Source organism: Schistocerca cancellata, chromosome 9, assembly GCF_023864275.1.
Source record: "Schistocerca cancellata isolate TAMUIC-IGC-003103 chromosome 9, iqSchCanc2.1, whole genome shotgun sequence".
Taxonomy (NCBI): Eukaryota; Metazoa; Arthropoda; class Insecta; order Orthoptera; family Acrididae; genus Schistocerca; species Schistocerca cancellata.
Window position 1 is genome coordinate 507,255,034 of NC_064634.1, and position 25,015 is coordinate 507,280,048.

The following is a 25,015-nucleotide window of genomic DNA, read 5'->3' on the forward strand; positions in this document are numbered from 1 at the left end:
GTTCCGCCAACCACAGGGAAGCACAGGATATGGAAGGTATCAGTAGTCGAATTTTGGTAATGGACGTAGTGGTTGATGAGGAGGTGGTAAGCGGCCGTTAAATGCAAGGGGGATCCCAAAGTCCAGCTAAATGCATTCCTGTTAAAATTAAATGCAACAAATACTAATGCAGAGATGGAGTGCGGAGTAATGGGTGTTGTAAAAAATAGGAAGTACTTTCGTTTAACACTGGGCAGCAGATGTCGGTTGCCACTAGAGACAACAGATTAGTGAATCAGAGGCAACCGGACCCACAACCCTATGCGATTCGCGGCTTCAGGGATAACGATTTAAGACGACTGGGTTCAGCAGACGTAAATTCTCATACAGGGGCTACTCGATTTAAAAAGTGTGTATAGACAGTACTGCACCTAAGAAAGGGATACAACCTGATCCTGGGATTTGACTTTTTCCGACCGACGTTGTGCTAAAATTGATGTTAGGCAATGTGTAGTAGAATGACATTTACATCTACGTCAGTAGCCCGCCATCCACTGTGCAGCGCGTGGCCGAGGGTGCCTTGTACCACAACTACTCACTTCCTTTCACGTTGTACTCGCAAATAGGACGAGGGAAAAACGACAGTCTATATGCCTCAATTAAAATGGTTCAAATGGCCCTGAGCAACATGGGACTTAAATTCTGAGGTCATCAGTCCCATAGAACTTACAACTACTTAAACCTAACTAACCTAAGGACACCACACACATCTATGCCCGAGGCAGGATTCGAACCTGGGACCGTAGCAGCTGCGCGGTTCCAGACTGAAGGGCCTAGAGCCGCTCGGCCACTTCCGCCGGCTGTATGCTTCCGTATGAGCCCTTATTTCTCATATCTTATGTTCGTGTCCCCCCTCCATGGACCTTGCCGTTGGTGGGGAGGCCAACGTGCCTCGACGATACAGATAGCCGTACCGTATGTGCAACCACAATGGAGGGGTATCTGTTGAGAGGCCAGACAAACGTGTGGTTCCTGATTCATGAGGGGCAGCAGCCTTTTCAGTAGTTGCAGGGGCAACAGTCTGGATGATTGACTGATCTGGCCTTGTAACACTAACCAAAATGGCCTTGCTGTTCTGGTACTGCGAACGGCTGAAAGCAAGGGGAAACTACAACCGTAATTTTTCCCGAGGGCATGCAGCTTTACTGTATGGTTAAATGATGATGGCGTCCTCTTGGGTAAAATATTCCGGAGGTAAAATAGTCCCCCATTCGGCTCTCCAGGTGGGGACTACTCAAGAGGACGTTGTTATCAGGAGAAAGAAAAGTGGCGTTCTACGGATCGGAGCGTGGAATGTCAGATCCCTTAATCGGGCAGGTAGGTTAGAAAATTTAAAAAGGGAAATGGATACGTTAAAGTTAGATATAGTGGGAATTAGTGAAGTTCGGTGGCAAGAGGAACAAGACTTTTGGTCGGGTGAATACAGGGTTATAAATACAAAATGAAATAGGGGTAACGCTGGAGTAGGTTTAATAATGAAAAAGAAAATAGGAGTACGGGTAAGCTACTACAAACAGCATAGTTAACGCATTATTGTTGCCAAGATAGACATGAAGCCCACGCCTACTACAGTAGTACAAGTTTGTATGCCAACTAGCTCTGCAGATAACGAAGAAATTGATGAAATGTGTGATGAGATAAAAGAAATTATTCAGGTAGTGAAGGGAGACGAAACTTTAATAGTCATGGGTGAATGGAATTCGAGAGTAGGCGAAGGTAGAGAAGGAAACATAGTGGGTGATTATGGGTTGGGGCAAAGAAATGAAAGACGCCTGGTAGAATTTTGCACAGAGCATAACTTAATCATAGCCAACACTTGGTTCAAGAATCATGAAAGAAGGTTGTATACATGGAAGAACCCTGGAGATACTAAAAGGTATCAGATAGATTATATAATGGTAAGACAGAGATTTAGGAACCAGGTCTATTGGTTATGAACTGTAGATTAAAACTGAAGAAACTGCAAAAAGGTGGAAATTTAAGGAGATGGGACCTGGATAAACTGAAAGAACCAGAGGTTGTACAGAGTTTCAGGCAGAGCATAAGGGAACAATTGACAGGAATGGGGGAAAGAAATACAGTAGAAGAAGAATGGGTAGCTTTGAGGGATGAAGTAGTGAAGGCAGCAGAGGATCAAGTAGGTAAAAAGACGAGGGCTAATAGAAACTCTTGGGTAACAGAAGAAATATTGAATTTAACTGATGAAACGAGAAAATATAAAAATGCAGTAAAAGAAGCAAGCAAAAAGGAATACAAACATCTAAAAAATGAGGTGAACAGGAGGTGCAAAATAGCTAAGCAGGGATGGCTAGAGTACAAATATAAGGATGTAGAGGCTTATCTCACTTGGGGTAAGGTAGATACTGCTTACAGGAAAATTAAAGAGACCTTTGGAGAAAAGAGAACCACTTGTATGAATATCAAAAGCTCAGATGGAAACCCAGTTCTAAGCAAAGAAGGGAAAGCAGAAAGGTGGAAGGAGCATATAGAGGTTCTATACAAGGGCGATGTACTTGAGGACAATATTATGGAAATGGAAGAGGATGTAAATGAAAATGAAGTGGGAGATACGATACTGCGTGAAGAGTTTGACAGAGCAGTGAAAGACCTGAGTCGAAACAAGGCCCCCGGAGTAGACAACATTCCATTAGAACTACTGACAGCTTTGGGAGAGCCAGTCCTGTGGAAATTCTACCATCTGGTGAGCAAGATGTATGAGACAGGCGAAATACCCTCAGACTGCAAGAAGAATATAATAATTCCAATCCCAAAGATAGCAGGTGTTGACAGATGTGAAAATTACCGAACTATCAGTGTAATAAGTCACAGCTGCAAAATACTAACGCGAAATCTTTACAGACGAATGGAAAAACTGATAGAATCCGACCTCGGGGAAGATCAGTTTGATTCCGTAGACATATTGGAACACGTTAGGCAATACTGACCCTTCGACTTATCTTAGAAGCTAGATTAAGGAAAGGCAAACCTACGTTTCTAGCATTTGTAGACTTAGAGAAAGATTTTGACAATGTTGGTTGGAATACTCTCTTTCAAATTCTAAAGGTGTCAATGGTAAAACACAGGGAGCGAAAGGCTATTTACAATTTGTACAGAAAGCAGATGGCAGTTATGACAGTCGAGGGACATGAAAGGGAAGCAGTGGTTGGGAAGGGAGTGAGACAGGGTTGTAGCCTATCCTCGATGTTATTCAATCTGTATACTCAGCAAGCAATAAAGGAAACAAAAGAAAAATTCGGAGTAGGTATTAAAATCCTTGGAGAAGAAATAAAAACTTTGAGGTTCGCGAATAACATTGTAATTCTGTCAGAGACAGCAAAGGACTTGGAAGAGCAGTTGAACGGAATGGACAGTTCTTGAAAGGAGGGTATAAGATGAACATCAACAAAAGCAAAATGAGGATAATGGAATGTAGTCGAATTAAGTCGGGTGATGCTGAGGGAACTAGATTAGGAAATGAGACACTTAAAGTAGTAAAGGAGTTTTGCTATTTGAGGAGCAAAATAATTAATAATGGTCGAAGTAAAGAGGATATAAGGTGTAGACTGGCAATGGCAAGGAAAGCGTTTCTGAAGAAGAAAAATTTGTTAACATCGAGTGTTGATTTAAGTGTCAGGATGTCGTTTCTGAAAATATTTGTGTAGAATGTAGCCATGTATGGAAGTGAAACATGGATGATAAATAGTTTAGACAAGAAGAGAATAGAAGCTTTCGAAATGTGGTGCTACAGAAGAAAGCTGAAGATTAGATGGGTAGATCACATAACTAATGAGGAGGTATTGAACAGAATTGGGGAGAAGAGGAGCTTGTGGCACAACTTCACTAGAAGAATGGATCGGTTGGTAGGACATGTTCTGAGACATCGAGGGATCACCAATTTAGTACTGGAGGGCAGCGTGGAGGGTAAAAATCGTAGAGGGAGACCAAGAGATGAATACACTAAGCAGATTCAGGAGGATGTAGGTTGCAGTAGGTACTGGGAGATGAAGAAGCTTGCACAGGATAGAGTAGCATGGAGAGCTGCATCAAACCAGTCTCAGGACTGAAGACCACAACACCAACAACAACATGTTCGTGTTCTTTTCGCGCAAAGTGTGTTGGAGGTAGTAGAATCGTTCTGCAGTCAGCTTCAAATGCCGGTTCTCTAAATTTTCTCAATAGTTGCCCTCGAAAAGAATGTTGCCTTACCTCCAGAGACTCCCACTGAATTCCCGAAGCATTTCCTCAACGCACACTCTTCGAAGTTACCAATAACAAATCTAACAGCATGCCGCTGAATTGCTTCGATGTCTTTCTTTAATCCGACGTGATACAGATCCCAAACACTCCAGTAGTCCTGAAGAATAGTTCACATTAGTGCCCTATATGCCGTCCCCTTCACGGATAAACCGTACTTTCGAAGAATTCTCCCCATAAACCAAAGTCGACCATTTGTGGGTACACGTGCTCTTTCTATTTGATATCGATTTGCAACGTTAGGCCCAGATATTTAAACGATGTCACTGTGTCAAGTACCTGTGTCTTTCTACTCATCAGCGTTAAGTTATATTTCTCTACATTTAAAGCTAGCTGCGACTCATCATATCATCTAGAAGTTTCGTTTAAGTCATCTTGTATCCTCCTACAGCCACTCAACTTCTGACTCGTGACTGTGCACTACAGCATCATCAGCAAACAGCCTCAGATTGCTGCCTACCCTGTACGCCAAATCATTTTCGTATATAGAGAACAACAGTGGTCCCATCACACTTCCCCGGGGCACTCCAGAGGATACCCTTGTCTCTTATGAACACTCGCTGTCGAGAACAACATACTGAGCTCTATAACTAAAGAACTCTTCGAGTCACTCACGTAACTGTGAACCTATTCCATATGCTCGTACCTTCTTGAACAGCCTGCAGTGGGGCATCGTGTCAAACACTTTCCGAAAATCTGGAAATATAGAATCTACCTGTTGCTCTTCATCCATAGTTCGCCGTATGTCACGTGAGAAAAGGGCAAGCTGTGATTCACATGAGCGATGCTTTCTAAAACCGTGCTGATTCGTGGACATGAGCTTCTCGATCATCATCATCATCATCATCATTTAAGTCTGATTATGCCTTTCAGCGTTCAGTCTGGAGCATAGCCCCCCTTATACAGTTCCTCCATGATTCCCTATTCAGTGCTAACATTGGTGCCTCTTCTGATGTTAAACCTATTACTTCAAAATCATTCTTAACCGAATCCAGGTACCTTCACCTTGGCATGCCCCGACTCCTCCTACCCTCTACTGCTGAATCCATGAGTCTCTTGGGTAACCTTGCTTCTCCCATGCGTGTAACATGACCCCACCATCTAAGCCTGTTCGCCCTGACTGCTACATCGATAGAGTTCATTCCCAGTTTTTCTTTGATTTCCTCATTGTGGACACCCTCCTGCCATTGTTCCCATCTACTAGTACCTGCAATCATCCTAGCTATTTTCATATCCGTAACCTCAACCTTGTTGATAAGGTAACCTGAATCAACCCAGCTTTCGCTCTCATACAACAAAGTTGGTCGAAAGATTGAACAGTGCACAGATAACTTAGTCTTGGTACTGACTTCCTTCTTGCAGAAGAGAGTAGATCGTAGCTGAGCGCTCACTGCATTAGCTTTGCTACACCTCGTTTCCAGTTCTTTCACTATGTTGCCATCCTGTGAGAATATGCATCCTAAGTACTTTAAACCGTCCACCTGTTCTAACTTTGTTCCTCCTATTTAGCACTCAATCCGTTTATATTTCTTTCCCACTGACATTACTTTCGTTTTGGAGATGCTAATCTTCATACCATAGTCCTTACATTTCTGATCTAGCTCTGAAATATTACTTTGCAAACTTTCAATCGAATCTGCCATCACAACTAAGTCATCCGCCTATGCAAGACTGCTTATTTTGTGTTCACATATCTTATTCTCACCCAGTCAGTCTATTGTTTCCAACATATGATCCATAAATAATATGAACAACAGTGGAGACAGGTTGCAGCCTTGTCTTACCCCTGAAACTACTGTGAACCATGAACTCAACTTACCGTCAACTCTAACTGCTGCCTCACTATCCATGTAAAGACCTTTAATTGCTTGCAAAAGTTTGCCTCCTATTCCATAATCTTGTAGAACAGACAATAACTTCCTCCTAGGAACCCGGTCATATGCCTTTTCTAGATCTATAAAGCATAGATACAATTCCCTGTTCCACTCATAACACTTCTCCATTATTTGCCGTAATCTAAAGATCTGGTCCTGACAACCTCTAAGAGGCCTAAACCCACACTGATTTTCATCCAGTTGGTCCTCAACTAATACTCGCACTTTCCTTTCAACAATACCTGCGAAGATTTTACCCACAACGCTGATTAAAGAGATACTTCTGTAGTTGTTACAATCTTTTCTGTTTCCATGTTTAAAGATTGGTGCGATTACTGCTTTTGTCCAGTCTGATGGAACCTGTCCCGACTCCCAGGCCATTTCAATTATCCTGTGTAGCCATTTAAGACCTGACATTCCACTGTATTTGATGAGTTCCGACTTAATTTCATCCACCCCAGCCGCTTTATTGCACTGCAATCTATTGACCATTTTTTCCACTTCCTCAAATGTGATCCTATTTCCATCATCATTCCTATCCCATTCTACCTCGAAATCTGAAACATTACTGATCGCATTTTCACCTACATTGAGCAACTCTTCAAAATATTCCCTCCATCTGCCCAAGGCATCCACAGGATTCACCAGCAGTTTTCCTGACCTGTCCAAAATACTTGTCATTTCCTTCTTACCTCCCTTTCGCAGACTGCTAATTACACTCCAGAATGGTTTTCCAGCAGCTTGACCCATAGTCTCCAACATGTTTCCAAAGTCTTCCCACGATTTCTTCTTGGATGCTGCAATTATCTGTTTGGCTTTGTTTCTTTCTTCAACATAACTTTCTCTGTCTACCTGGGTTCTGGTATGTAGCCATTTTTGATAGGCCTTCTTTTTCCTTTTACAGGCTGCCTTGACTATATCATTCCACCAAGCTGTTTGCTTCATCCTACTTTTAGACACTACTGTTCCAAGACATTCTTTAGCCACTTCTAGTACTGTGTCCCTATACCTTGTCCATTCCTTTTCCAATGACTGTAATTGACTACATTCAACTAACTGATACCTTTCTGAGATCGCTGTTATGTACTTGTGCCTGATTTCCTTATCTTGAAGTTTCTCCACTCTTATCCTCCTACATATGGACCTGACCTCCTGCACTTTCGGCCTCACAATCCCAATTTCACTGCAGATTAAATAATGATCAGTGTCATCAAAGAATCCCCTGAATACACGTGTGTCCCTCACAGCCTTCCTGAATTCCTGATCTGTTATTATATAGTCAATGACAGATCTGGTTCCCCTGCCTTCTCAAGTATACCGGTGAATGTTCTTATGTTTAAAAAAGGAGTTTGTGATTACTAAGCCCATACTGGCACAGAAATCCAAGAGTTGTTTCCCGTTCCTGTTGGCCTCCATATCCTCTCCAAATTTACCCATAACCTTTTCATACCCTTCTGTTCGATTTCCAATCCTGGCGTAAAAATCACCCATGAGCAGCACACTATCCTAGTCCTTTACTCTAACAACTACATCACTGAGTTCCTCATAGAAACTATCCATCTTGTCTTGATCTGTCCCTTCACAATGCGAATATACTGACACAATCCTAATTTTCTTGCTAGACACTGTCAAATCTATCCACATCAGTCGTTCGTTTACATACCTTATTGCAACTACGCTGGGTTCCATTTCTTTCCTGATGTAAAGCCCTACACTCCATTGTGCTATACCTGCTTTGACTCCTGACAGGTAGACCTTGTATTCTCCCACTTCCTCTTCTTTCTCACCCCTTACCCGAATGTCACTAACAGCTAAAACGTCCAGCCCCATCTTACTTGCAGCCTCTGCCAGCTCTACCTTCTTCCCAGAGTAGCCCCCATTGATATTAATAGCTCCCCATCTCATTACCATTTGTTTGCCAAGTCGTATCTTAGGAATCCCTGGCTTGTCAGTTAGAGGTGGGACTCCGTCACCTCCAAAGGTCCGAGGCATTTTGCTCTGATTATTGCCAGCATCATATTTAAAGTACCAGGGAAGCAGGTTGCTAGCCTTACTTGCCCCGAGTCCCATTGGGTTTTACCCCTAACGGCTGAAGGACTAACCGGTGGATTTGGTAGTCTTTGCCGTATGAGCACAAAGGTGACTACGACTCAGAATATGTCCGAGATGCCCAGCCTTATTCCAAAGTAACTGGTATCCCGACTGTCGGGATCACTTACTTGGCCACTCATACGTTGCCCGTCGTTCATGAACTAGGACATGACGACAGGAACCCACACCATTCTCGATCTCAAGAAAATTTATTATATTCGAACTGAGAATATGTTCAATAATTCTGAGGCAAACCGATGTTAGGGATATTGGTTGTAACTCTGCAGGTTCATTCTTTTGCCCTTCTTGTATACAGGAGTCACCTGCGCTTTTTCCCAGTCGCTTGGAACCTTGTACCGCGTGAGAGATTTTTAATAAATGCAAGTTAGGTAAGGCGCCAGCGCCGTAGAGTACTGTTCGAAAAACGGGAATGGGAATCCATTCGGTCCTGATGACCTATTTGTTTTCAACTCTCTCTATTGTTTGTCTGCGCCAGGTATGCTTATTACTATGTCGCCTTTACGGGAGTCTGTTCGATGTTCAAGGGACAGCATGTCTGAACAATTATCCTGCGTGAACGATTTCTTGAACGTGAAATTTAAAACTTCGGCTTTCGAAATGGCTCTGAGCGCTATGGGACTTAACATCTATGGTCATCAGTCCCCTAGAACTTAGAACTACTTATACCTAACTAACCTAAGGACAGCACATAACATCCAGCCATCACGAGGCAGAGAAAATCCCTGACCCCGCCGGGAATCTAACCCGGGAACCCGGGCGTGGGAAGCGAGAACGCGACCGCACGACCACGAGATGCGGGCACTTCGGCTTTCGTTTTGTTATCTTCAAGTACCACACCAGACTGGTCGACAGGTAAATGGAAATGGGCGTTTGGCATCACTGGTCGGGAGGCCCCTTACGGGGCAAGTCCGGCCGCCTTGGTGCAGGTCTTACTACATTGGACGCCACATTGGGCGACCTGCGCGCCGGATGGCGATGAAATGATGATGAAGATAACACAACACCTAGTGCCTGAGCGGAGAAAATCGCCGACCCAGCCAGGAATCGAACCTGGGCCCGAAGGACGGCAATCCGTCACGCTGACGACTCAGCTATCGGAGCGGACAGTCGACAGGTGATCGAATGAAAGCTGTAAAGTCTCATAGTGATTTTACGTAGGACCAGATTTTCTCGGCTTGTCTGCCAGATCTTTTGCTGAGGCATGGCGGTGGTAGTAGTTGTATGGTTCACGCATAGATCACAGACGCATGAGTCTTCACTAACCTTTGCTTGTTGTCATTTGCGGATTCTCTTCCGAACCAAGAGCACAACAGCCTCTGCATCCTGGGAATTTTCCGAATCTCGTTATTAAACCATGGTGGGTCTTTTCCATCCTTAATCTACGTAATAGCACTCCGTCTTCAGGCCTACCGGGACCATCCGACCGCCGTGTCATCCTCAGTGGAGGGTACGGATAGGAAGGGGCATGGGGTCAACACACCGCTCTCCCGGTCGTTATGATGGTATTCTGGACCGAAGCCGCTACTATTTGGTCGAGTAGCTCCTCAATTGGCATCACGAGGCTGAGTGCACCGCGAAAAATGGCAACAGCGCATGGCGGCCTGGAGAGTCACCTATCCAAGTGCCGACCACGCCCGACAGCGCTTAACTGCGGTGATCTCACGGAACCGGCGTATCCACTGCGGCAATCCACATAATAGGCATCACACAATTTTCCAGACCGCGATTTACAAACTGCTTAAACTTTGAATGTAACTCCTATATGTCTATTGCACTAGAACTAAGTGATGTCGTTTCAATGTCTAGGCGAGGTGCTAATAATTGTTTATCTGCTCTTTGTAGAGTACAGTCTCCTATCCTTTTGACTGATTTATTAATTTTCGTATGCTTAATTGCTGTAATGACATCATCCCGGTTTCTATATTGATGCTGTCGATAAGACGTAGCCTGTTTGTAGCTACATTGTCTAAGACATTTCCATTGCATGTGGGCTACAAACCACAGTTCGTCTCATGCAGGAAGGCGGCCCTATTTTCAGCCGTTCTGTGTATCCCCCACCATTATCTGCCAGCAGCCAACAAGATTCACTCTCTCTCAGAGCGGTTAGCCGCTAGTTACAAACTATATTGTGAGAATCTGTCTCCCGCATGCTGTGCTGTTGCCGAATTTCGCGACATTGCAATTTTATTCACAGGACGACCGAATTATTCATTCAGATGTCGATGTTACTTTCTTGTAGCAGTACAGCTGTGAATGTGTATCTGCAAACGTTATAGTGTGATTTCCAGATGAATATGTTAGGTGACAGCAATGAACGTGCAGTTCCTCACAAGCAATTTTACTTAAATTGCTTGCCTATGAAGTATCGTCTTAGTTGTTCGACTGGATTCGTGATTTCATGTCATAAAGGTTACAGTGCATAGTAATCGAAAGAAAATCATCGAGTAAAACAGAAGTGATGTCTGGCGTTTGCAAGGGATTGTTGAGGCCTTCCGCTGTTCCTCATCTAATAAACGATTTAGGGGTCAATCTGAGCAGCCCTTTTGGACTTTTTGCAGATGATGCGGTGATTTACCGTCTTATATTCAGACAACATATGTGTGGTAAGAAAAGTGGCAATTGACTCTAAATAATGAACAGTCTGAAGTCATCAACAGGAGTACTAAAAGGAATCCGCTAGATCTTGGTTTATAGGATAAAACACACGCAAATCTAAAGGTTGTAAATTCAACCAAATACTTACGTATTACAGTCACGAATAACAAACTCTAATGGTCATATGGGTAATGTTGTGTAGAAATCAAACCAAAGAGAGCGATTTATAGGTAGAGCAGTTAGAAAATGCAACACGTCTACTAAAGAGCCTACTTACACCATGCTTTTCCGCCCTCTGCTGGAGTACTGCTGTCCAGTGTGGGACACACAGCAGACAGGATTGATCGAAAAAGTTGAAAGAAGGGCAGCTAGTTTTGTACTGTCGCGATATAGGGGAGAGACTGCCAGGGATGTGATACGCTAATTAGGGTGGCAATCACCGAAACACGGGTGTTTTTCGTAGTGGCAGGACCTTCTCATGAAATTTCAGTCACCTACTTTCTCCTCAGAGTGTGAAAATACTTTGTTGGCGCCCACCTGCAAACGGAGGAATTATCATGATAGTAAAATAAGAGAAATTAGAGCTCGCACGGAAGATTTAAAGTGTTCATGTTTCAAGCGAAGTGTTCGAGAGTGGAAAGGTAGAGAAAAAGCTTGAAGGTGGTTCGATGAACTCTTCGCCAGGCACTTAATTGTGAATTGCATAGTAATCAAATAGATGTAGATGTAGATTCCTCACAAGCAGTTGAGAAGGTTTATAATCTTTTCAAATGTGAATATGAAAGTGAGACTTTTATTTTTGACATTTTGAAGATTCAAAAACGAACTGCAGAAAAATCGCAAGAAACCTGCAACACAAACATATGGTTTTGACAACAGTATTTTAAAGCACTCCGTGTTTGAAATTTATATAATAAAGGAATACTCGCCACCACAAAAACTCGTTACAATTATGCCTGAGCAAACTGGTTTCACAGGTAAAGCTTCGTCAGTGCAAAGAATTTTACAAGACGTTTGTTTCAAGTATGTTAAGAAGAGAGTTTTTAACTGAAAGAAGGTGCATAGAAGCAACACGAACCAGGTTCCTTGTAAAGATGCACGATACAAGAGGAGCAGGTAGTTCTAGAGTGTATTACCTTGATAAAATATGGGTGAATCAGAACCATTCCATGAAGGCGTGCAAGGATTTTGGGTACTTATTCTGCATGCTGGCTCTTCTTCTGATTTTGTTTCCGAGAGTAAACTTGTATTTAGGTGTAAGAAAAACAGTTGTAACCACCATTCGGAAATGAACACTGTCACTTTCAGGAAGTGGTTCACTGAACAATTGTTGCCGTACCTTGCTTCGAAGGCGATCATTGTAATTACCTTGTCAGTTATCACTCAGTTGTTACACAGAAAAGATCACGTACGAGGGCCAGAAAAGGAAATATTTTACTCTGGCTAAAAAATAAAAATTTCCCTGACAACATAAGCCAGACTCGTGCTGAACTCTTAATTTATAAGAGTCACGCGACAGAATGACTTTCATGCATGTGAATGCGGTCACACATATCACTGACAGAATAATCTGATGGTATTAATCTGCGCACAGGTTACAAGCTGTGTGGGAAGAAAAGAAACAAAACATTCAAGATAACAGACGCTGAAACGCTTATGCACGAAGCAATAGACAGTACTTCACTTCAGTGTGGGCACAAACTGTGTGGCACGCTGCAAAGTTTCAGAAATAAGACTTTGAATGGGAGGTGGATATGGATAAAACCCTTGCAATTTTCATCCTAAATTTACAGTCAGATAGTGCAGACATGGGCTCGGATAGCAGATGGTACTACGATGTAGACGTTGAAACAAAGCAAAGTAAACCTCTTTCTTAGTTTTAAAGCCTTGTTGTTTAAAAATGTTGTTTCTGTCAACATATCAGTTGCATACATAGTACATGAAAATTTCCTAGACTTTATTGATTAGGAATATGTAGCCTATGAAGTTTTCAGACAATAATGTTCAACAAATTGCCCAAGGACGAGTTAAGCTTTAGTGAGCATGTTGTATGCTCTAATTACTCGCGAGAATGCGGCTGGATAAATTCGTCAAAAACTCTAATCTCTCGACAAGTAAAATCCTGTTATTTTCAAGGCACGGTTTGGAAAATGCCTTAAAATAAAAGGGAGGGTTACCTGTCAAGATATCGGCAGTTTTCGACGTTATCGGTCAGCATTCCGTCGGCTTATTTACAGAAGATAGTTAATTGTTTGCTTCTTCAGTGGATTATAAATGCGTTCTTCCACTATAATGTCGAACGGATTAGTTTAAACTCATAATGCCTGTTAACACCAAACAATATGATAACGTACTGACAGCTTTTACGATAGTCTTTTGCAATGGACTTTGATACCAGTAATTCTTTTATACGCATAATGATTTACATTGAACTACAGTGAAGCACAGCTACCTACGCGCATAAGTTAAAAAATTGTATGCAGTAGAAGCAGTTATCAAACAATTATAATTATTTCGGTTTGATTTTGAAGTTTATTTTGTAGTGTATTACATTTTACTTATATTATTGTCCAAATCGCAACAAATAGTAACTATGGCAACCACTTTCGGTGATCTTGTCGTTGGACGCTCTTCGTTTTAAGTAAAGTTGTATTTGACGTCTTCAAAGAGCTGCGTCAGCTGTTCGCCTTCTTTAATGAAAATTGCTTTTGATTTTTCAAATTTTTTCTGTTTTTCCTCTTCTTCTACTTTTTTTCCTTCCTCTTCTCATATTCTTCTTTCCTCTTCCTTACACACTCTTCTTGAAACTGGTTTTCTTCCTCAAGTCTAGGTAAGTAATGGTGATGAGCTGTACAGTCTCTTTTCAAAAAGAATTGCATTATATTGTGTTTGTGCATTTCATAATTATCTTGTTTCAATTAATCCCTGATAAACTCAATTGTACCTATGCAATTCTGGGAATGATGTATTCTGGTGTTTGTGAGAAAATTATTACTAGTAGAAAATCCTGTTTCTGGATGTGCATTACAATGTGACAGTACTAATACACCTTTCATCAATCTCTTCACATTCTTATGAAACATATTTTTTGGCAGTAATGATTAATTCTCAATTTCTTCATGTTACGATCAATGTAATATACAAATCACTTTGTATTGTTTGAAAGTGAAGAATTTTCCACTCATCAGAAATGATTTCAAGTTGCTGGAGACGTTAGCATAAAGTTCCCAAGAAGAATATTTCTCATGATGTCATCTCATCACTTAAGACATGAATTAAAAGTTCCTCACACTGAAAAAAAAAAAACAGAATATATTCCCCCAAATATTTAAGAAAATGTAACTGAAGTAAAATTTTATCCAGTTTACATTGATTAATTCTATAAAAGTTGAGTTATCTCCTACTCTGAATCTGTGTTTGGCAAGGCAAGAAGTATTTCTGTAGGACAGCCCTCTGACATAAAATTCTTTCAGTATTCAGAAAGAGTGTTAACCGTCTACAGTGTGCTTGTATGGGAAATTTCAACTTTGGAAGCAGAAAATAATCCAGAATTTTCTTGAATTCAGTCAATACAATTTTTCTGGGTATGTGACCACATTGTCAATGTGTAAAATCCTCCAATCTTTGGGCCACTGTTACAATTGGTCTTCCTCAAGTTGTTTTTGCACTTATCAGTTAGCAAAAGTAGCCTAACGCCATTTTCAACAGTGGCCGAATCCTAGAAGCATTTTACACATTGACATTGCGGTCACACAGCCAGAAAAAAATGTATTTATTCACTGTGACAACGGCTGTAGAAACCTACACTTATATTTCTTGAATTTATCTGTTATTATTTGAGAAAGTTTAAAAAAATGTGTACATCAATAATTAAATCCACAGCTTCCTGCCCAGGGAGTGTGAACCATTTCTCAAAAGTACCGTGTACTGTATGTAAAGTGCTGGTCCCAATGGCAGTTATTTCTGGATAGTTTAACAGCTTCTTTTGTTTATTACTAGTTCTACCAATTGCTTTATTTACATTTGATTCATCACTTCCCAACATGATTAAATCTCTGAAGATCAGTTGATTATTAGCAACAGTTTTCATAGTATTCAAGGATATGTCCTTTGCTGTCGAATGAGACATCAGGTAAGTGTTCAAATGACGAACTGTAACTTCATCACTCACCTGTGTCCAGTACCTTTCTTTTATATCAAGCTGCTTTTCTATTTATTGCAACAAAAAAAAATGAAATGCTGCAACACTATTCTCGATTGCATTTGATGCTTCAAATAAAGAAAATATGATATTCTCAACGACTTCAGCTATTATAGACTTTTAAAAAGACACTGAAGAAATATCAACTTCTATAGCTAAGAAGCTTAAAGAGAGTATCATTAAGACTGGTCTTTCAGGATCATAACTAGCTGCTTATGGTGCGGACAACTGTTCCGTCAATTACAGGAAAACCAAACTGTTTTCATGGAGTTGAAAAAAAATGTTTGAAGTACCATATCACTATATCTTATCGCAAGACATTGCCACATACATATACTGCACGATACTGCGAAATATGGACTAAAACTACTGTTATACGATGTTGAATTGTTAGTGGTTAGGATATTTAATGGGTTTTCTTCAAGCGCGAAGAAGGTGTGTGAGCTGAAGAATTTTTTTGTTTCTGCACTCAGAGTACCCCACGCTATTCCAGCATGTTCTTACACACTTTCTGACTCTTTTTTCCTGCCGTAGATAGATTGCTCCAGAACTGGCCTCCTTATAAGCCAGGATGAAAACAGTATTGCCAAACTTATTTGGACATTCGTAGCCCATGAAAACTACAGTGAAGTGGACGATGAAGTAACCCTCCCAGAGATTTACATTCATTTATTTAATACAACCATTAAAGACGTGGAGAGTCATTATTTACAGATAACAAATGTATTCTGCATTCCTGAAGTTGCGTACAGAAGTTATTAACAGACAAAGAAAAAAATTTCTTCAGATTCTAGATAATACAAGAGGTGAAGAAATGTCCACAATACGAACAAGCAAAGTTTGTCAGTAAAGCTCAGCAAGTCTATACTACTATTTTAGAATATCTACAAAAACGGTTTGACTTTAGTGAAGATTGAATTTTGAAGCTTAGCTCTTAGTTAAATATTGAGTTGAACATAATGAAACTTATAGATTATTTCAGCATAAATAAAAACGGTGACGATCTATTTTTGAAACACATGCACTGAATGACGTCATGCCATTCATTAAGGACTTATCAGACTCAAACATTTCAAACAAATGAATGACATTTTTTACAGGGTGCAAAGCGTATAATTTGTCGAAAGTTGTTCAACATGTGCTACCAGTGACACCATCCAAAGCGTTTATAGAGCGAATTTTGAGTGTGATGCTAAATTCACTGGTGGACAGAAGTATTCACACATGACGATATATCACACTTACATTTAATGTTTGGACTCCTTATAACATTTGTCAATACAAGTGACCAAATTGAAACAATCTATTCATGTATTTCCGTTTACCCACACTTAAACATAAATAATCATTAATACTGTTCTGAAAAGAAAATTAGTATTAGCTGTACTGTGATAATGGATGAGCATAAGTATTCACACAGTCACTGTTTGAGTTAGCTGAATGCATCTAATAGCCTGTATTCATTCTCTTGCTTCTAATAACAGCCTTCAGCCTGTCCGGCATTGATTGTACTAGCTTTCTTGTCACTGCTGCGTCAATCTTCCCCCATTCTTGAACAATCACTTCCTTCAGTTGTGATTTACAGGAAATATGATGTTTTCTGATTCTTCTTTTTAACTCGTCCGCCAAATGTTCAATAGGGTTCTCGTCTGGGGACTGAGGTGGTGTTTGTAGGGTATGGGGGGTATTATGCAGAATCCACAAACGTACATTCGTATGCTCTATGTTTTGGATCATTGTCCTGTTGGAAATGGTAGTCAGTATTCAAACCTAGTTTTTCAGCACCGACTTTCAAATTTCTCTTTAAAATATCCAAGTATACATACAGATCCATAGTTCCATCAATACATACCAGTTTCCCCACACCTGATGCAGCCATGCACCCCCAGACCATGATACTGCCATACCTTATTTTACAGTACAGGCCATATTAGCAGGTTCCAACTCGGTATTTCGTCTTCTCCACACTAAAACACGTCCATCGTGATGGAAAAGGTTGAACTTGCTCTCGTCACAGAAAATAACTCTGAGTCCATGCTCGCATACTAATTTGCAAATTGCAACCTTTTCCTCCTATTTGCCTTGCTTGTATAGGGCTTCTTTCTTGGTACTCGAGCTCTGTAGATGGTTCGATGGAAACATCCCCCGGACAGTCTTTGGATGAACTTGGTTCCCATAAAGCTCGTGTATTTGTGCAGTAATCTCTGATGAACGTATTTTAGGTGTTTTCTTAATAATCTTTACATGTGCCTCTCTTTTCATTCTGAAATGTGGTCTTCCAACGAGATTCTCATTTATCAATGTTTCTGTTTTTTTGTACCTGTTAACAACACTGCACACTGTATAGCTGCTCCGCTTAACAATCGTTGCTATTTCGGCACATAATTTACCCTCTTCATGCAACGTTACCATTAACTTCCTCTCTTCTGGAGTTGTTTCCTTCCCTTTTCTACCCATGTTGTTGTCACTGACGTATTTGCGTGTCCTGCACAGTGACCTTGCTGCTGTCTTCACTCAGCGACATCCAGCTTGGAACTGTGTCGATGTGTTTGCATTGTACTGCCGGTGTTTGAATACTTATGTTCGCGTCAACTACAACACCTATCAGCGTTTCGGTCTCTGGCTATTAGCCATTGCTTTCGATTTAAATAAATTTGTGTATACCAAAACATCTGGGGTACATGGCGTAAATAATGGACATAACAGCGACAGTTCATTACCTTCATTATGAAGGTAGGTTCTACTACAAACAAGACTGTGTGTGAAAACAGTCATCTGCATTTCTTTTTGGTGTAGCTATTATAATGGTCAGTAGTGTATTTTAGGCATCTCTAATAATAAAACGCTTAAGGCAGAAAAACATCATGAATAGAATAAGAAGCAAATCTGTCTGCTGCTGGACAACTGAATCGTCAACAAGACTACAGTAGAAATACGCAATGGGAAACTGACGGATATGGGTAGCGAAAGTGGCATAAGGAGCAGAATGCATCACAACTGTTCAGAAAGCCAAAACACAGTCTCCAGACATTCCTTCACTAAAGAAGACGAAGTGAATATTCCAGAACTCGAGACAAGAACAGCTGCCAAAATGTGTAACTTAGAAGAAGATATCCTCGGAGTAAAGAAGCACCTTAAATCACTTAACAAAAGCAAGTCTTCCGGTTGAGGCTGTATACCAATTAGCTTTCTTTCAGAGTATGCTGATGCAATATCCCCGTACGTAACAATCACATACAAGCGTTCGCTCGACGAAAGGTCCGTATCCAAAGACTGGAAAGTTGCACAGGTCACACCAAATTCAAGAAAGGCAATAGGAGTAATCTACTAAATTTCAGGCCCACATCATTAACGTCGATACGCAGAACGGTTTTTGAACATATACTTGTGTTCAAACATTATGAATTACTTCGAAGAGAACGATCTATTGACACATAGACAACACGGATTTATTATCGTTCTTGTGAAACGCAACTACCTCTGTACTCACACGAAGTGTTGACTGCTAACGACGAAGCATTTCAAATCGATTCCGTCAGAAGGCTTCTAACACCGTACCTCACAAGCGGCTTGCTGTCAAATTGCGTGCTTCTGGAACATGGTCTCAGTTATGCGACTGGATTCGTGATTTCCAGTCAAAGTGGTCACAATTCTTAGTGATTCACGGAAAGTCGTCGAGTAAAGCAGAAGTGATTTCTGACGTACCCCAAGGTACCTATCTTGTTTCTTACCTTTATAAACGATTTGGGAGACAATCTAAGCACCCGTCTCAGATTGTTTGCAGACGATGCTGTTGTTTATCGCCTAGTAAAATCATCAGAAGATCAAAATCAACTGCAAGACGACTTAGATAAGATACCTGCATGGTTGCAATTGACCCTAAATCATGAAAAGTTCGGGGTCATCCATATGAGTGCTAAAAGGAACCCGTTAAACTTCGATTACACGATAAGTGTCACATCTAAAGGCCGTAAATTCAACTAAATTCCTAGGAATTACAATTATGAACAACTTAAAATGGAAAGAACACATCGAAAATGTTGTGGGGAAGGCAAACCAAAGACTGCGTATCATTGGCAGAACGCTTAGACAATGTAACAGATCTACCAGAGAGACTGCCTACAACACGCTTGTCCGGCCTCATTTGGAACACTGCTGCCCGGTGTGGCAACCTTATCAGATAGGATTAACGGAGTACATCGAGAGAGTTCAAAGAAGGGTGGCACGTTTTGTACACTACTGGCCATTAAAATTGCTACGCCAAGAAGAAATGCAGATAGTCATTGGACAAAGATATTATACTAGAACAGACATGTGATTACATTTTCACGCAATTTGGGTGCATAGATACTGAGACATCAGTACCCAGAACAACCACCTCTGGCCGTAATAACGGCCTTGATACGCCAGGGCATTGAGTTAAACAGAGCTTGGATGGCGTGTACAGGTACAGCTGCCCATGCAGCTTCAACACGACACCACAGTTCATCGAGAGTTGTGACTGGCGTATTGTGACGAGCCAGTTGCTCGGCCACCATTGACCACACGTTTTCAATTGGTGAGAGATCTGGAAAATGTGCTGTCCAGGGCAGCAGTCGAACATTTTCTGTATACAGAAACGCCCGAACAGGATCTGCAACACGCGGTCGTGCATTATCCTGCTGAAATGTAGGGTTTCGTAGGGATCGAATGAAGGGTAGAGCCACGGATCGTAACACATCTGAAATGTAACGTCCACTGTTCAAAGTGCCGTCAATGTGAACAAGAGGTGACCGAGACGTGTAACCAATGGCACCCCATGCCATCACGCCGGGTGATACGCCACTATGGCGATGACGAATACGCGCTTCCAATGTGCGTTCACCGCGATGTCGCCAAACACGTGTACAACCATCATGATGTTGTAAACGGAACCTGGATTCATCCGAAAAAATTACGTTTCGCCATTCGTGCACCCAGGTTCGTCGTCGAGTACACCATCGCAGGCGCTCCTGTCTGTCATGCAGCGTCAAGGGTAACCGCAGCCAAGGTCTCCGAGCTGATAGTCCATGCCGCTGCAAACGTCGTCGAACTGTTCGTGCAGATGTCTTGCAAACGTCCCCACCTGTTGACTCATGGATCGAGACGTGGCTTCACGATCCGTTAGAGCCATGCTGATAAGATGCCTGTCACCTCGACTGCTAGTGATACGAGGCCGTTGGAATCCAGCACGGCGTTCCGTATTACCCTCCTGAACCAACCGATTCCATATTCTGCTAACAGTCATTGGATCTCTTCCAACGCGAGCAGTAATGTCGCGATACGATAAACCTCAATCGCGATAGCCTACATTCCGACCTTTATCAGTCGGAAACGTGATGGTACGCATTCCTGCTCCTTACACGAGGCATCACAACAACGTTTCACAAGGCAACGTCGGTCAACTGCTGTTTGTGTATGAGAAATCGGTTGGAAACTTTCCTCATGTCAGCACGTTGTAGATGTCGCCACAGGCGCCAACCTTGTGTGAATGCTCTGAAAAGCTAATCATTTGCATATCACAGCATCATATTCGCGTCTGTAGCACGACATCTTCGTGGTGTAGCAATGTTAATGGCCAGTAGTGTATTATGGCGAAATAAGGGAGAGGGTGTCATGGACTTGATACAACATTTGTTGTGTCAATTCATAATGAACTAATCCTTCAAAGTTAAAGAAAACTATCAGCATGGCTTTGACATTTGACTTGATGAGCTTTTTATTGGTCTTGGAGATCATTTCGCGATCCAATGTGAAGATTGATGCTTGGTCTCAATATCATAGCCGTAGACCCCCGTCTCATTACCAGTTATGATTCTCTTAAGGAACATCTCGTTCTCATTTGCGCGATCCAAATACTCTTCACAGATTGCGTGGGGAACGTCTTTCCGGTTTTGAGCCACTAGTCGTGGGAACAACTCGGCGGCAACACGATGCATTGCAAGATGGTGTGTCAGAATTTCATGGGGTAATCCAACTGAAATGTTGCATTCTTCTGCAATCAATCGGACAGTCAGTCTTCGATTGGCACGCACAATATCGTTGACGTCCTTGACATGAGCGTCGTCCGTAAACGTGGAAGGGCGTCGTAAACGAGGGATTTGGCGTGTCTCTGTAAAGGTTTTCATGAGTTTCCCGCAAAATTTAATCCAGACACGTTGCTCTTCTAACTCTGCCGCATCGAAATTCGCAAACTGTGCGACACAACGTTCTACTCAATACAGTACTCAACAATGACTGACAGACATACAACAATGAATCTTCCGGCAGTTACACATTAAACATGTTTAACACACTTCCTTATGCACAGCAAAACACTCCAATGCTGTTGCTCGCGCGGCTGCCTCACCAAACAACGTATATGGTGTTGCCTCAAAGATAAGCCACTTCTGCTAGAGAGAGAGAGAGCGACAGAGGAAGTGTCACTGATAAGAGCTTGCACGCAGATCGCTGCGAAATCAAGTTACTTCCTGTCCTCGCCCATAAGAATAACATTGCCGGAAGTTTTGATTTTCGCCCGGCGGGGCTCTAGTAAAATTTTATATCTACATCTACATCTACATTTATACTCCGCAAGTCACCCAACGGTGTGTGGCGGAGGGCACTTTACGTGCCACTGTCATTACCTCCCTTTCCTGTTCCAGTCGCGTATGGTTCGCGGGAAGAACGACTGTCTGAAAGCCTCTGTGCGCGCTCTAATCTCTCTAATTTTACATTCGTGATCTCCTCGGGAGGTATAAGTAGGGGGAAGCAATATATTCGATACCTCATCCAGAAACGCACCCTCTCGAAACCTGGCGAGCAAGCTACACCGCGATGCAGAGCGCCTCTCTTGCAGAGTCCGCCACTTGAGTTTGTTAAACATCTCCGTAACGCTATCACGGTTACCAAATAACCCTGTGACGAAACGCGCCGCTCTTCTTTGAATCTTCTCTATCTCCTCCGTCAACCCGATCTGGTACGGATCCCACACTGATGAGCAATACTCAAGTATAGGTCGAACGAGTGTTTTGTAAGCCACCTCCTTTGTTGATGGACTACATTTTCTAAGGACTCTCCCAATGAATCTCAACCTGGTACCCGCCTTACCAACAATTAATTTTATATGATCATTCCACTTCAAATCGTTCCGCACGCATACTCCCAGATATTTTACAGAAGTAACTGCTACCAGTGTTTGTTCCGCTATCATATAATCATACAATAAAGGATCCTTCTTTCTATGTATTCGCAATACATTACATTTGTCTATGTTAAGGGTCAGTTGCCACGCCCTGCACCAAGTGCCTATCTGCTGCAGATCTTCCTGCATTTCGCTACAATTTTCTAACGCTGCAACTTCTCTGTATACTACAGCATCATCCGCGAAAAGCCGCATGGAACTTCCGACACTATCTACTAGGTCATTTATTTATATTGTGAAAAGCAATGGTCCCATAACACTCCCCTGTGGCACACCAGAGGTTACTTTAACGTCTGTAGACGTCTCTCCGTTGATAACAACATGCTGTGTTCTGTTTGCTAAAAACTCTTCAATGGAGCCACACAGCTGGTCTGATATTCCGTAGGCTCTTACTTTGTTTATCAGGCGACAGTGCGGAACTGTATCGAACGCCTTCCGGAAGTCAAGAAAAATAGCATCTACCTGGGAGCCTGTATCTAATATTTTCTGGGTCTCATGAACAAATAAAGCGAGTTGGGTCTCACACGATCGCTGTTTCCGGAATCCATGTTGATTCCTACATAGTAGATTCTGAGTTTCCAAAAACGACATGATATTCGAGCAAAAAACATGTTCTAAAATTCTACAATAGATCGACGTCAGAGATATAGGTCTATAGTTTTGCGCATCTGCTCGACGACCCTTCTTGAAGACTGGGACTACCTGTGCTCTTTTCCAATCATTTGGAACCTTCCGTTCCTCTAGAGACTTGCGGTACACGGCTGTTAGAAGGGGGGCAAGTTCTTTCGCGTACTCTGTGTACAATCGAATTGGTATCCCGTCAGGTCCAGTGGACTTTCCTCTGTTGAGTGATTCCAGTTGCTTTTCTATTCCTTGGACACTTATTTCGATGTCAGCCATTTTTTCGTTTGTGCGAGGATTTAGAGAAGGAACTGCAGTGCGGTCTTCCTCTGTGAAACAGCTTTGGAAAAAGGTGTTTAGTATATAAGGTTTCTTAAAACACTCATCGAAGTCTCGAAAAACACAAAATGAGATAAGAGCACAGTTAGATAGATAAGAAAGAGAGGATCAAATATATACCTATAACAATATAGTTTATATAAGAAATAACAAAGTTATAAGCAAAATATATAACTAAAGGCCGTACTTGATTTTGGAGCGGCGGGGCTCTTGTAAAGTCTAGGAGCCCCGCGCCGCAGGGCGCCCCCTCTTTAACCACAGGTTGGTTATATGGAACATAAGTTAGTATAATAACAACTATATATATATATACAGAATGAGATTTTCACTCTGCAGCGGAGTGTGCGCTGATATGAAACTTCCTGGCAGATTAAAACTGTGTGCCCGACCGAGACTCGAACTCGGGACCTTTGCCTTTCGCGGGCAAGTGCTCCACCATCTGAGCTACCGAAACACGGCTCACGCCCGGTCCTCACAGCTTTACTTCTGCCAGTATCTCGTCTCCCACCTTCCAAACTTCACAGAAGCTCTCCTGCGAAACATGCAGAACTAGCACTCCTGAAAGAAAGGATATTGCGGAGATATGGCTTAGCCACAGCCTGGGGGATGTTTCCAGAATGAGATTTTCACTCTGCAGTAGAGTGTGCGCTGATATGAAACTTCCTGGCAGATTAAAACTGTGTGCCCCACCGAGACTCGAACTCGGGACCTTTGCAGGAGAGCTTCTGTAATGTTTGGATGGTGCGAGACGAGATACTGCCAGAAGCAAAGCTGTGAGGACCGGCCGTGAGTCGTGCTTCGGTAGCTCAGATGGTAGAGCACTTGCCCGCGAAAGGCAAAGGTCCCGGGTTCGCGTCTCGGTCGGACACACAGTTTTAATCTGCCAGGAAGTTTTATATATATAGATATCGGAAATATATACCACAGATAATGTCAAGTGCTGCTGCAATGTATATAAAGAAGCAGAGGGGGTGTTAAACATGTTCTTTAAAAAACTGACATATTGATCTTGCCAAAAGCCGAGAAGCGATTCTTCTTGGTGTTGTAGCCACCTCAGGGGCACTCTGGGTCTCTCTCTCTGGCCTAACCGCATTTCGCTCCAACACATCACTGGCGCGAAATTACGAACGTTCTGGAATTTTTTGAACAGAGCATGAATTGTGATGCAGGAAAATGCATAAATATATATCTAGATATCTACTACTCAGAACACTGCACGGTGCGTGGCGGAGAACACCTCCGTCGAGTCAGCCTCGCTGCTGCACACTCTCCTCCCTCCCCCCCCCCCATTCGGCCTACTGACTGCTGGCACTCTGCCCTTCTCCCCTCCCCCTATCGCCCCCCCCCCCCACACACACCATTGTTCGCATTGCGTGAGCCGTACGGGAAGGGCCCCCGACCTGTAGGGACGTGCAGCAGTTAGTTATCTCTTAACAGCGGACATCTGCATCCTGCCGCCAAACCGCTGTCCCATGTGCGGCATCTTTAAATGAGATGCTAGCAACGTTTCATCTCGCTGGCAAATCGGACGCTAGTGCCCAGGGTGGGGATTCCATTTGGTCTCTTGCACAGTTCTGGGCCGAGCAATCCACCCACGTAATTCAACACATAAATACGCCTCATAAATTTAAAGCGGCTGGAAGTTTTACAACCACACAAGGTACGATGCAAGGTTAACGATTCAATGAGAGGTATGGATATCCGTATGGAAGGTATTGAATCCTCGCATCAAACACTGTAATGAGAAAAATAAAAAGCTGTCAATTTATGCTGAAGCCA

The 25,015-nt window shown here is 42.3% G+C and overlaps 1 protein-coding gene across 2 annotated transcripts in view; it reads right to left on the minus strand.

Annotated features, from left to right (window-relative positions):
• Positions 1-25,015, minus strand: part of LOC126100979 (speckle-type POZ protein-like) — a 49,419-nt gene that overhangs the window by 18,615 nt on the left and 5,789 nt on the right. The window contains exon 1 of one of the 2 annotated variants that reach the window (XM_049911642.1): positions 24,237-24,350. The exons of the other annotated variant lie outside the window; for it this stretch is intronic. The gene's annotated coding sequence lies outside the window, so the exon portion shown is untranslated. Of the gene's footprint in view, positions 1-24,236; positions 24,351-25,015 lie in introns of those variants that run through there. 2 annotated transcript variants of the gene reach the window in all.